The sequence below is a fragment of the Panthera leo genome, chromosome A1, assembly GCF_018350215.1.
Source record: "Panthera leo isolate Ple1 chromosome A1, P.leo_Ple1_pat1.1, whole genome shotgun sequence".
Taxonomy (NCBI): Eukaryota; Metazoa; Chordata; class Mammalia; order Carnivora; family Felidae; genus Panthera; species Panthera leo.
In genome coordinates, this window is record NC_056679.1 from 32,136,891 (window position 1) to 32,148,590 (window position 11,700).

Genomic DNA, 11,700 nt, shown 5'->3' on the forward strand with positions numbered 1-11,700 from the left:
CCCCGAGTCTGGCTGGCAAAAGCGGAGGGGCAGGACGGACTGTGTTCCGACAGCAAGCGCGACTTAGCGTCTGGGAGGTCATAAGTTAACAGCTCTGCTCGGAAAGCGGGAAGGCTGGAGGACAAAGGGAGGGAGAGCTGCTGAGCCCCCGGACGGCAGAGCTCAGCTTGGCGGGGAACAAAGGCGCCAGCGCCATCTCCCCCACCCATCCCCCAGCCAAAATCCCAAAGGGAACCAGTTCCTGCCAGGGAACTTGCTCGCTCCGCGCAAACACCCAACTCTGTGCTTCTGCGGAGCCAAACCTCCGGCAGCGGATCTGACTCCCTCCCGCTGCCACAGGGCTCCTCCTGAAGTGGATCACTTAAGGAGAAGCGAGCTAAGCCTGCCCCTCCAGCCCCCGTGCACCTTGCCCACCCACCCCAGCTAATACGCCAGATCCCCAGCAACACAAGCCTGGCAGTGTGCAAGTAGCCCAGACGGGACACGCCACCCCACAGTGAATCCCACCCCTAGGAGAGGGGAAGAGAAGGCACACACCAGTCTGACTGTGGCCCCAGCAGTGGGCTGGGGGCAGACATCGGGTCGGACTGCGGCCCCACCCACTAACTCCAGTTATATACCACAGCACAGGGGAAGTGCACTGCAGGTCCTCACCACGCCAGGGACTCTCCAAAATGACCAAACGGAAGAATTCCCCTCAGAAGAATCTCCAGGAAATAACAACAGCTAATGAACTGATCAAAAAGGATTTAAATAATATAACAGAAAGTGAATTTAGAATAATAGTCATAAAATTAATCGCTGGGCTTGAAAACAGTATACAGGACAGCAGAGAATCTCTTGCCACAAAGATCGAGGGACTAAGGAACAGTCACGAGGAGTTGAAAAACGCTTTAAACGAATTGCAAAACAAAATGGAATCCACGATGGCTCGGCTTGAAGAGGCAGAGGAGAGAATAGGTGAACTAGAAGATAAAGTTATGGAGAAAGAGGAAGCTGAAAGAAAGAGAGATAAAAAAATCCAGGAGTATGAGGGGAAAATTAGAGAACTAAGTGATACACTAAAAAAAAATAATATACGCATAATTGGTATCCCAGAGGAGGAAGAGAGAGGGAAGGGTGCTGAAGGGGTACTTGAACAAATTATAGCTGAGAACTTCCCTGAACTGGGGAAGGAAAAAGGCATTGAAATCCAAGAGGCACAGAGAACTCCCTTCAGACGTAACTTGAATCGATCTTCTGCACGACATATCATAGTGAAACTGGCAAAATACAAGGACAAAGAGAAAATTCTGAAAGCAGCAAGGGATAAACGTGCCCTCACATATAAAGGGAGACCTATAAGACTCGTGACTGATCTCTCCTTTGAAACTTGGCAGGCCAGAAAGGCTTGGCACGATATCTACAGTGTGCTAAACAGGAAAAATATGCAGCCGAGAATCCTTTATCCAGCAAGTCTGTCATTTAGAATAGAAGGAGAGATAAAGGTCTTCCCAAACAAACAAAAACTGAAGGAATTTGTCACCACGAAACCAGCCCTACAAGAGATCCTAAGGGGGATCCTGTGAGACAAAGTACCAGAGACATCACTACAAGCATAAAACATACAGACATCACAATGACTCTAAACCCGTATCTTTCTATAATAACACTGAATGTAAATGGATTAAATGCGCCAACTAAAAGACAGAGGGTATCAGAATGGATAAAAAAACAAGACCCATCTATTTGCTGTCTACAAGAGACTCATTTTAGACCTGAGGACACCTTTAGATTGAGAGTGAGGGGATGGAGAACTATTTATCATGCTCCTGGAAGCCAAAAGAAAGCTGGAGTAGCCATACTTATATCAGACAAACTAGACTTTAAATTAAAGGCTGTAACAAGAGATGAAGAAGGGCATTATATAATAATCACAGGGTCTATCCACCAGGAAGAGCTAACTATTATAAATGTCTATGCGCCAAATACCCGAGCCCCCAGATATATAAAACAATTACTCATAAACATAAGCAACCTTATTGATAAGAATGTGGTCATTGCAGGGGACTTTAACACCCCACTTACAGAAATGGATAGATCATCTAGACACACAGTCAATAAAGAAACAAGGGCCCTGAATGATACATTGGATCAGATGGACTTGACAGATATATTTAGAACTCTGCATCCCAAAGCAACAGAATATACTTTCTTCTCGAGTGCACATGGAACATTCTCCAAGATAGATCATATACTGGGTCACAAAACAGCCCTTCATAAGTTTACAAGAATTGAAATTATACCATGCATACTTTCAGACCACAATGCTATGAAGCTTGAAATCAACCACAGGAAAAAGTCTGGAAAACCTCCAAAAGCATGGAGGTTAAAGAACACCCTACTAACGAATGAGTGGGTCAACCAGGCAATTAGAGAAGAAATTAAAATATACATGGAAACAAACGAAAATGAAAATACAACAATCCAAACGCTTTGGGATGCAGCGAAGGCAGTCCTGAGAGGAAAATACATTGCAATCCAGGCCTATCTCAAGAAACAAGAAAAATCCCAAATACAAAATCTAACAGCACACCTAAAGGAAATAGAAGCAGAACAGCAAAGGCAGCCTAAACCCAGCAGAAGAAGAGAAATAATAAAGATCAGAGCAGAAATAAACAATATAGAATCTAAAAAAACTGTAGAGCAGATCAACGAAACCAAGAGTTGGTTTTTTGAAAAAATAAACAAAATTGACAAACCTCTAGCCAGGCTTCTCAAAAAGAAAAGGGAGATGACCCAAATAGATAAAATCATGAATGAAAATGGAATGATTACAACCAATCCCTCAGAGATACAAACAATTATCAGGGAATACTATGAAAAATTATATGCCAGCAAATTGGACAACCTGGAAGAAATGGACAAATTCCTAAACACCCACACTCTTCCAAAACTCAATCAGGAGGAAATAGAAAGCTTGAACAGACCCATAACCAGCGAAGAAATTGAATCGGTTATCAAAAATCTCCCAACAAATAAGAGTCCAGGACCAGATGGCTTCCCAGGGGAGTTCTACCAGACGTTTAAAGCAGAGATAATACCTATCCTTCTCAAGCTATTCCAAGAAATAGAAAGGGAAGGAAAACTTCCAGACTCATTCTATGAAGCCAGTATTACTTTGATTCCTAAACCAGACAGAGACCCAGTAAAAAAAGAGAACTACAGGCCAATATCCCTGATGAATATGGATGCAAAAATTCTTAATAAGATACTAGCAAATCGAATTCAACAGCATATAAAAAGAATTATTCACCATGATCAAGTGGGATTCATTCCTGGGATGCAGGGCTGGTTCAACATTCGCAAATCGATCAACGTGATACATCACATTAACAAAAAAAAAGAGAAGAACCATATGATCCTGTCAATCGATGCAGAAAAGGCCTTTGACAAAATCCAGCACCCTTTCTTAATAAAAACCCTTGAGAAAGTCGGGATAGAAGGAACATACTTAAAGATCATAAAGGCCATTTATGAAAAGCCCACAGCTAACATCATCCTCAACGGGGAAAAACTGAGAGCTTTTTCCCTGAGATCAGGAACACGACAGGGATGCCCACTGTCACCGCTGCTATTTAATATAGTGCTGGAAGTTCTAGCATCAGCAATCAGACAACAAAAGGAAATCAAAGGCATCAAAATTGGCATAGATGAACTTAAGCTTTCACTTTTTGCAGATGACATGATATTATACATGGAAAATCCGATAGACTCCACCAGAAGTCTGCTAGAACTGATACATGAATTCAGCAAAGTTGCAGGATACAAAATCAATGTGCAGAAATCAGTTGCATTCTTATACACTAACAATGAAGCAACAGAAAGACAAATGAAGAAACTGATCCCATTCACAATTGCACCAAGAAGCATAAAATACCTAGGAATAAATCTAACCAAAGATGTAAAAGATCTGTATGCTGCAAACTATAGAAAGCTTATGCAGGTAATTGAAGAAGATATAAAGAAATGGAAAGACATTCCCTGCTCATGGATTGGAAGAATAAATATTGTCAAAATGTCAATACTACCCAAAGCTATCTACACATTCAATGCAATCCCAATCAAAATTGCACCAGCATTCTTCTCGAAACTAGAACAAGCAATCCTAAAATTCATATGGAACCACAAAAGGCCCCGAATAGCCAAAGTAATTTTGAAGAAGAAGACCAAAGCAGGAGGCATCACAATCCCAGACTTTAGCCTCTACTACAAAGCTGTCATCATCAAGACAGCATGGTATTGGCATAAAAACAGACACATAGACCAATGGAATAGAATAGAAACCCCAGAACTAGACCCACAAACGTATGGCCAACTCATCTTTGACAAAGCAGGAAAGAACATCCAATGGAAAAAAGACAGTCTCTTTAACAAATGGTGCTGGGAGAACTGGACAGCAACATGCAGAAGGTTGAAACTAGACCACTTTCTCACACCATTCACAAAAATAAACTCAAAATGGATAAAGGACCTGAATGTGAGACAGGAAACCATCAAAACCTTAGAGGAGAAAGCAGGAAAAGACCTCTCTGACCTCAGCCGTAGCAATCTCTTACTCGGCACATCCCCAAAGGCAAGGGAATTAAAAGCAAAAGTGAATTACTGGGACCTTATGAAGATAAAAAGCTTCTGCACAGCAAAGGAAACAACCAACAAAACTAAAAGGCAACCAACGGAATGGGAAAAGATATTTGCAAATGACACATCGGACAAAGGGCTAGTATCCAAAATCTATAAAGAGCTCATCAAACTCCACACCAGAAAAACAAATAACCCAGTGAAGAAATGGGCAGAAAACATGAATAGACACTTCTCTAAAGAAGACATCCGGATGGCCAACAGGCACATGAAAAGATGTTCAACGTCGCTCCTTATCAGGGAAATACAAATCAAAACCACACTCAGATACCACCTCACGCCAGTCAGAGTGGCCAAAATGAAGAAATCAGGAGACTATAGATGCTGGAGAGGATGTGGAGAAACAGGAACCCTCTTGCACTGTTGGTGGGAATGCAAATTGGTGCAGCCGCTCTGGAAAGCAGTGTGGAGGTTCCTCAGAAAATTAAAAATAGACCTACCCTATGACCCAGCAATAGCACTGCTAGGAATTTATCCAAGGGATACAGGAGTACTGATGCATAGGGGCACCTGTACCCCAATGTTTATAGCGGCACTCTCAACAATAGCCAAATTATGGAAAGAGCCTAAATGTCCATCAACTGATGAATGGATAAAGAAATTGTGGTTTATATACACAATGGAATACTACGTGGCAATGAGAAAAAATGAAATATGGCCTTTTGTAGCAACATGGATGGAACTGGAGAGTGTGATGCTAAGTGAAATAAGCCATACAGAGAAAGACAGATACCATATGGTTTCACTCTTATGTGGATCCTGAGAAACATAACAGAAACCCATGGGGGAGGGGAAGGAAAAAAAAAAAAAAAAAAAAAAAAGAGGTTAGAGTGGGAGAGAGCCAAAGCATAAGAGACTGTTAAAAACTGAGAACAAACTGAGGGTTGATGGGGGGTGGGAGGGAGGGCAGGGTGGGTGATGGGTATTGAGGAGGGCACCTTTTGGGATGAGCACTGGGTGTTGTATGGAAACCAATTTGACAGTAAATTTCATATATTAAAAAATAAAAAAAAATAATAAAAAAATAAAAAAAAAAAAAAAAAAAAAAAAAAAAAAAGTATGTGTATCTTCCCACACCAGTGTGGATAATTCCTTAAGAATTACAAACTTTATAGAGAAAGGGGAAAAATCCTTATCAGAGTTTAAAAATTGGATCCTATCAGTATTTCCTAATTCCAGTAAACTCTCACATGGTAGTAAACATGAATTTAAGTTTCCTCCATGCCTTTTCATGGCTTGATAGCTCATTTCTTTTTAGTGCTGAATGATATTCCATTGTGGACGTACCACAGTTTATCTGTTCACCTATTTAAGATCATCTTCGTTACTTCCAAGTTCAGGCAATTTTTAATAAAGCTGCTCTAAATATCCATGTGCAAGTTTTTGTATGGACATAAATTTTTACAATCTTTGGTTAAATGCCAAAGAGCACGTTTGCTGAATCATATGGTAAGAGTATGTTTAGGTTTGTAAGAAACCACCAACTATTTTCCAAAATGGCTGTACCATTTTGCATTCTCTCCAGCAATGAATGATTTCCTGTTTCCTCACATCTTTGCCAGCATTTGGTGTAGTCAATGTTTCAAATTTGGGGCATTCTAATAGATATCTAATAATATCACATTGTTGTCTTAATTTGCCTTTCCAGGATGACACATGGTGTGGAGTGTCTTTTCATATGCTTATTTGCTAGCTGCATATCTTCTCTGGTGAGGTGTTTTTAAGGTCCCTTGCCCATTTTTTAATCAGGTTGTTTTCTTACTGTAAATTTTTAGAGTTCTTATATATTTTGGATAATAGTCTTTTATCAGGTGTGTCTGTTACAAATATCCTCTGCTAATCTGAGGCTTTTCTTCTAATTCTCCTGACATGATCTTTCACAAAGAAGTGTTTAATTTTAATTAAGTTTATCTTATCAATTATTTCTTACATGTAACATGCCTTCTGTGTCATATCTAAAAGTCATTACCATACTCAATTATCTAGATATTCTCCTATATGTCCTCTAAGAGATTTATAATTTTGTGTTTCGTATTTAAGTATGTGATCTATTCTGAGTTAATTTTTGTGAAGTGTGTAGGCATGTCTACGTTCTTTTTTTACATATGGATTTCTAGTTGTTCTAACACCATTTGTTGGCAAGACTATCTTTGCTCTACTCCATTGCCTTTACTCCTTTTCAAATATCAGTTGGCTGTATTCATGTGGTTTTGCTTCTGGGTTCTTTGTTCTGTTTCATTGATCTAGTTATCTCTTCTTTTACCAATCTGCACTATCTTGGTTACTATAGTTTTATATTAAATCTTGAAGTTGGGTAGCATCAGTTCTTCAACTTTGATCTACTTTGATTCCATGTTGGGTTATTCTGGGTCTTTTGTCTCTCAACATCCACACTGTAACTTTTTGGTATTTTGATTGGCATTTCATTGAATCTGTAGATCAGATTGTGAAGAACTGACATCTTGATAATATTGAGTCTTCCTTTTAATGAACATGGAATATCTCCCTATTTTTTTTAGCTCTTCTTTGATTTCATTCATTGGAGTTTTCTAGTTTTCTTCATGTAGATCTTCTACATATTTTGTTAGATTTATAACAAAGTATTTCATTTGGGGGATGATAATGTAAATAGGATTGTGTTTTTAAATTCAAATTCCATTTGTTCATTACTGATATATATGAAAAAGATTGCCTTTGCACAGTAACCTTGTATTCTGCACCTTGTTATAATTCTTTATTTGTTCCAGTAAAAAATTTTTTTTCCGAATTTTTTTCAGTGTTTTACATAGGCAATCATATCATCTGTAAATGAAGACAGTTTTATATCTCCCTTCCCAATACATATACTTTTTCTTTCCTTTTCTTGCTTTACTGCATTAGCTAGAACTTCTACTACATGTTGAAAAGAAGTGGTGAGAGGTGACATCTTTCCTTTGTAACTGACCTCAGTGGGAAAGCTTCATATTTCTTATCATTAAGTATGATGTTATTTGTAAATTTTTTGTAGATATTCTTTATCAAGTTGAGGAACTACCACTTTCTTCCTAGTTTATAAAAAATTTTGATACTGAAGTGGTGTTGTATTTTGTCAAATGCTTTCTCTGTATCTACTGATATGATCATGTGATTTTTCTATTAGTCTGCTGATGTGAGGATTATTTTAATAATTTTCATATGTGGAACCAGTCTTATATACCTTGGAGAAATCCCACTTGGTCATGATGTATAATTCTTTTTTGTTTATTTTGGTTTCATTTTGTCAATATATTTTTTTTTAGGATTATACCCTCACTTCTTGAGTGTATCTCTAAGAAAACCTACTGGAAATATTATATCATTCACTGAACTTTGCTAATTGAGGATACTTCTAAATAGTAAATTATCTTCTTAAAAAAATCTATTGATGGGTCGCCTGGGTGGCTCAGGTGGTTAAGCGTCCAACTTTGGCTCAGATCAGGATCTCAAGGTTTGTGTGTTCAAGCTTCACGTCAGACTCTGTGATGACTGCTCAGAGCCTGGAGCCTGCTTCTGACTTTGTGTCTCCCTTTCTCTCTTCCCCTTCCCCACTCGTTTCTCTCTCAAAAATAAACATTAAAAAATTAATTAAAAAATCTATTGATATCAAAGAATTTAAAAATATTATTTGAGCTTTTTTGCAACAGGTTTGCTGCCACAACACAGGTGTTACGAAAACCTCCACTAAACCTAAACCATAATGGAAAAGGAAAAGACTTATATGAACATCGTCATCATTGGACATATAGATTCAGGCAACTCTTCCACTACTGGTTATCTAATCTACAAATGTGGTGGGACTGACAAAAACACTATCAAAAAAATTGAGAAGGAGGTTACATTGTGAACATGATGTCACCATTTATATCTCCCTGTGGAAATTCAAGACCAGTAAGTATTATGTGACCATCACTGATGCCCCAGGACACAGAGACTTTATCAAAAATATGATTACAGGCACATTTCAGGCTGACTGTGCCATCCTGATTGTTGCTGCTGGTGTTGGTGAACTTGAAGCAGGTTCTCCAAGAAAGGGCAGACCCGTGAGCATGCCCTTCTGGCTTACACGCTGGGTGAAAACAACTTATTATTGGTGTTAACAAAACGGATTCCACTGAGCTACCCTATAGCCGGAAGAGATATGAGGAAATTGTTAAGGAAGTCAGCACCTACAACAAGAAAATTGGCTACAACCCTGACACGGTAGCATTTGTGCCATTCTCTGGTTGCAATGGTGACAACATGCTGGAGCCAAGTGCAAACACACCTTGGTTCAAGGGATGGAAAGTTAACTGTGAAGACTGCAATGCCAATGGAACCACACTGCTTGAAGCTCTGGATTGCATTCTGCCACCAACTCATCCATCTGACAAGCCCTTGTGTCTGCTCCTCCAGGAAGCCTACGAAATTGGTGGTATTGGTACTCTCCCTGTGGGCCTGGTGGAGACTGGCATTCTTAAACCTGGCATGGTGGTCACCTTTCCACCAGTCAGTGTTACAACTGAAGTAAAGTCTGTTGAAATGTACCATGAAGCTTTGAGTGAGCCCTTTCCTGGGGGGACAGTGTTGGCTTCAATGTCAAGAACGTATCTGTCAAAGATGTTTGCCAAGGTGATGTGGCTGGTGACAGCAAAAATGACCCCCCAGTGGAAGCAGCTGGCTTCATGACTCAGGTGATTATACTGAACCATCCAGGCCAAATCAGTGCTGGATATGCACCTGTGCTGGTTGGTCACACAGCTCACATTGCCTGCAGATTCACTGAGAGAAAGGAGAAGGCTGTCATTCTGGCAGAATGCTGGAAGATGGCCCCAAGTTCCTGAAATCTGGTGATTCTGCCATCATTGATATGGTTCCTGGCAAGCCTATGTGTGTTGAGAGCTTCTCTGACTATCCTCCTCCAGACTGTTTTGCTGTTCATGGCATGAGACAGAAGATTGGTGTGGGTGTCATCAAAGCAGTGGACAAGAAGGTAGCAGAGCTGGTAGGGACAGCAAGTCCTTCCAGAAAGCTCAGAAGGCTAAATGAACATCACTCCCAGGACCTGCCACCCCAGTCTTAATCAGTGGTAGAGGAAAGGTCTCACAACTGTTTGTGTCAATTGGACTTTTAAGTTTAATAGTAAAAGGCTGGTTGATGATAACAATTCATTGTAAAGCCTCCAGAAGAAAGGAGAATGTTTTATGGACCATGTGTGTGTGTGTGTGTGTGTGTGTGTGTGTGTGCAGTTTTAAGTTATTAGTTTTTAAAATCAGTACTTTTTAATGGAAACAACTTGACCAAAAATCTGTCACAGAATTTTTAGACCCATTAAAATAAAAGTTTAACGAGAAAATAGAATAAAAATATCACTTGAAGGTAATTTTACATAGAAACACATGTAGTTAACAGTAGCAATGTGGGGGGGGGAGGTCTTTTTTTTTGTTTTTTCCTTTTTGAAAAACAAAAATAGATGATCAGAGATCCTAAGGCATGAACTTAAAAATGAAGGGTCCTGGTGTGTCAAGCAAAGTACTCTGTATCATTAACCTTAAATTTGGGATCTATCCCAAATGGATCTTGAATAGACAAAAAGTCTTTTGTTTATTTCTTTTAAAATTTTTATCAAAATATTGTATGACAAATAAATATATTTTAGAAAACATTTGGTCAAAAAGGGCTCTTTCATTATTTAGAAAAGGGATGCTGGCTGTAGGACTAAGAAAACTCATAAAGCAGGTGAATCTATCTCATTTCCTCAATGGTCAATCACAGTTCCCCAGATGCTAACTCTGAATTGTATTTGCCAACACATAGTAAAATTAAGGATGTTTGGCTTCTTTAAAAGACTGTATGCTTCCGATTCTGTGTTTCCCTCTCTCTCTGCCCCTCCCCTGTTCATGCTGTGTCTCTCTCTGTCTCAAAAATAAATAAAAACGTTAAAAAAAATTAAAAAAAAAAGACTGTAGAATTCCTGCCACATAATGAAAAGATTGTGGAATTCCTGCCACATAACAACTATACAAATATGTATTATTTTTCTTCTCTGTTGTCCATCTAGAAAACAAGACAAAAAATCACCTACCCTAAATGCTGCATTTTCCTTCACAGAGTAAGTCCAGATACTTGTCAAGATGGTTATCATGCAAAAAATACACAAGCTTAACATTTCTCAGGTCAAAACACAGAGTAAGTGATAATACTAGGGGCAGATAATTAATTCTCTCCGTATTTTTTTATTTAAATGGAATAGGTAGTATCAAGTTTAGTAACACTTATCTATATACACTTAATTTTGTTTTACTTAGTAAGCCATAATCTTAGAGGACAATAAAATTATAGTTTATCCTTTCTTAATTAATTTTGATAAAGAGAAGACATAAATGTGCAACTATCTTAAGGAAGAGATTTGTTTAAATGTTTCCTCCCGTTATCAAGAGAAATCTTAGTTAAGATAATGTAAAGATATTTAATTCAGATACAATTTTTCAAATATACTCATAATGCATCTCTACCACTGACACTAGCAATACTGAGAACAGAGTATGTCATCACAGGCTATTGTGTCTCCTCCTACAGATAGTAATAAAGATTATAAATCATATACAATGTTGATATGCTATGCTATGCTATGAGGAAAGTAATTGGGAGTTCATGATTCACATTTCTGATGAATTTCAAATCAATGATATTTCCCAAAGTCCATTTTATGTGCTGATATGAACATATGTAATCCTATTTCTGACAGAATATTACATTAAATAATAAAATTACAAAGAACTTTGTCACATATGATTAGGGTCTCTGTTCTCACATAGTAATTCCTCAGTTCTTATTTTCTTCAGTCATTTTGTCTTTCAAAGCATATTGTAGAATTGTGCATTAAAATTTCATAGCAATTAATTCATCCCTATGGATGAATAATATATATTCATCACTTTGTAATCATTACATGTGTTTTCTGGAACTGTGCATATACATGTAGACATACTTGAAATTCTGTATACTGTTACTAAATATTGATGT

The 11,700-nt window shown here is 38.4% G+C and overlaps 1 pseudogene; it reads left to right on the forward strand.

The window, feature by feature from the left end:
• The first annotated feature begins 8,395 nt into the window (after window positions 1–8,395).
• LOC122199056 lies at window positions 8,396–9,723 on the forward strand (annotated as a pseudogene).
• The last annotated feature ends 1,977 nt before the right edge of the window (window positions 9,724–11,700 follow it).